This window comes from Pinus tabuliformis, chromosome 9 (assembly GCF_031772625.1).
Source record: "Pinus tabuliformis cultivar Carrire ecotype Pingquan chromosome 9, CPIR1, whole genome shotgun sequence".
Taxonomy (NCBI): domain Eukaryota; kingdom Viridiplantae; phylum Streptophyta; class Pinopsida; order Pinales; family Pinaceae; genus Pinus; species Pinus tabuliformis.
The window spans coordinates 740626253-740629100 of NC_142307.1; positions in this window are offsets into that span (position 1 = coordinate 740626253).

The following is a 2848-nucleotide window of genomic DNA, read 5'->3' on the forward strand; positions in this document are numbered from 1 at the left end:
CTGCTCCTCCAAAGAGATGTACTCGCTCTGCACTATGGAGAAGCCAAGGCTCGTCACAATACTCTCCAAGCCTTCTCTAAGTAATGCCTAGCCAAAAGCTTGGCTCCCAAAAGCCTGTACTATGAGTTATGAGGTTATATATATAGCAAAGGGTGGGGTGACCCTTGACATTCCCCTTTGACTCTTGGACTACCCTCATGACTCTTCATATTACATAGTGATTGTTCACATTCCACTAATGACACTTGGAATTTCACTTACAATACATTTACAATAATACAATTTCCACATATACCCATGTGGGACAAAAATAGGCTTGAGTCAGCCTGACAAGACAAACAACATCACTCAGGGTCTTTGGCAAAGATCAACTCAGTAACCCCCTCGCGGTGATCTTCGGTGACGAACTGATACCAAGCTTGGTACTACTCTATTGTGTCCCCATATTGTTTGATGGCATATTTATCAAAGCGAACCCTTGCCTCCATGGCTTCCAGGTATATGGTTCTGAAACCTCTGTCCAGCTCATCCTGAAGCATGCACAACATTGTCCTGAGTGTGGCTGGACCACTGATGTACCTTTGCATGTTCTCTATGTTGAGTTGCAAGTCATCGTTGGTGGCTATGCACATCAACTACTCTATGTACTTGTCAACATCCAGCATGACTTGGTTCTTCCTCATGACCTGGGTGAGGGTTTTGATGGAAGGGATCTTATGTGTTCGCACTATGACATCCAAACTCCTGAACAACCATGCATAGGAAGCCTCAATGCTAGTGATGAGCGGAGGGAGTTGCTCATAATTCTAGATCTGCATCTGAATCCGTGCTTTGTCTAGCTCAGCCTGTGGCTTCATCTTCTTGTGCAAGTAAAGCGGGGCTCCCTTGTACCTCATTGTCCATTTTTGCATGTGTGCAATAATAGTGTGAATGTCTTTGAGAGTTTGGGTTGTCTGCATGCACTGCTATTGAAAACCATATAGATGGACAACCACCTTGTGCACAGTGACAAATCTGGTCAGCACTGGTTGTGGTTCTGGAGGTGGCGGAGACTGTGGTACGACCTCGGATGCCCTCATGTATGTTGCCTCAACCAACTGCTCAACCTGCTGAGCAAGTTCCCAAACCTGCACCTGCTCACCCTGTTCATCATCTACTCGCTGCTCTGTCGTCTCAACTTGTATCTACGCAATTTTCTCTGTCAGTGTACCATGTCCTTCTTCCTGTTCCTATTTCTGCCTTTCTTCACTTTCTCTCCTCCTGAGCTCTTGTTCTTCTTTCAACTTCTTCTTCATCTCCTGCAACTTCCTCTCTGTTTCTTCCAATCTTTGCTTCTCTCTCTTTCTCTGCCCTACTCTCTCGTCACGTTGTCGCCTCTTTGCTTCTATCTCCAAAGCTACTCTTTCAACAAGTGGATCTTCTTTGAACTTGTAGCTTTGCTCAGCCTCTACACTCTCGGCAATCTTCCTCTTGCCTTTGTCTTGCACCGGTTTTCTACTCTCTGTTGTTGTTGTTGTTGCTTCCTGTGGTGTTGTTGCTTACAGTGTCGCTTTCCATTCTATAGCCATGTTGACCAGTTCATTGAGCCTAGAGGAGTTATAGCAATACCTCCAAGGATCTTCCTCTAGCCAAACATCCTGATGAAGGTGCCATCGGGTGAGGCATACCAATCTACAATGTTGAGCAATGCCTCCATTGCTACCTGGGACATGCAAGGTGGGTCCTGTTCAAATATCATCTTATACAGCGAGGCGATGAAGTGGTCAGATAGGCTCGTCGTGACTCCTCGATAGTTGCACTCAGAGAGCAACTTACAGTAAACATTCATAGCTTCTTTTGATGGTGTCCATGTCCAACCCATGCAAGGGAACTACCATTGCGCATAGATTGCATCAAGCAAGTACGCAAACATATAAAGTCTTGCTTGTGCATCCTTAGGCGGATTACGGGCATTTGACACATGCACTTTTAGCTGAAGAGCCAACATGTTCGACCAGTTGAAAGACCTTCCTTCATTTGCCAACTGATCCAATATAATAACCCAACTCTGTGAGAAGGTCTTCGTGCTCTCTTGGTCGTACAAGCGACATGCAAAGGATACCAGGAGTTGGTAAGCCCTCCTAAGAGACTTCGTCTTGTAGATCTGGTTGGGTGTTGTCTTGAACTTCGATGGCTCTTTTACCCAACGCTTCAAGATATCTCTTGAGTTCACATTGTTGTTGGGAGTGAAGAACAGTGCATCAATGTAGTTCACCGTCTGCGGCAAGTGACACATTTGATTGTAGTTTTATGTCCTGAAGGTGGCAAGTTGAGTTCAATTGGTGTTGCTCAGTGTCATTGTCTCGGGATCAGTATGTGAGACAACCCAGTGAATGATATCCGTGCACGGGAAGGCAGGGTACCTACATGCAACCCTGTACAAGCCTAACTTGTGAATGTTGACATAGACTTGTCGATCTTCCAGATATTCCTTGAAAGTGCCTGCAAATATGTCCTTTATTTCTTGCCATGTGATCTTCATGTCCTTCTCTACGAACAACTACGTGTCTACATAGATGGGCAATTTTATTGGCACCTGTTCAACCACGTCTCCAGTGCTGCTCTCTACAGTGTCCTTTGATCCAGCTCTCTTGGAAACCATGATGCTTGTACTGCTAAGAGACTGCTCAACAACTGATGTACCTGGAGACAGAGCAGACACTCACAACAAGCAAATGTCAGTTAAAAAACACAATGCACTTCAAGGATCGATCATGCAACAAATCGGGTGATTGTTGGGCAAGATTGTGCAGTAGTGACTCTCAGGGTTGGGAGACTGTCAGCTAGAATTGTGCATTGTGCAGTCCCA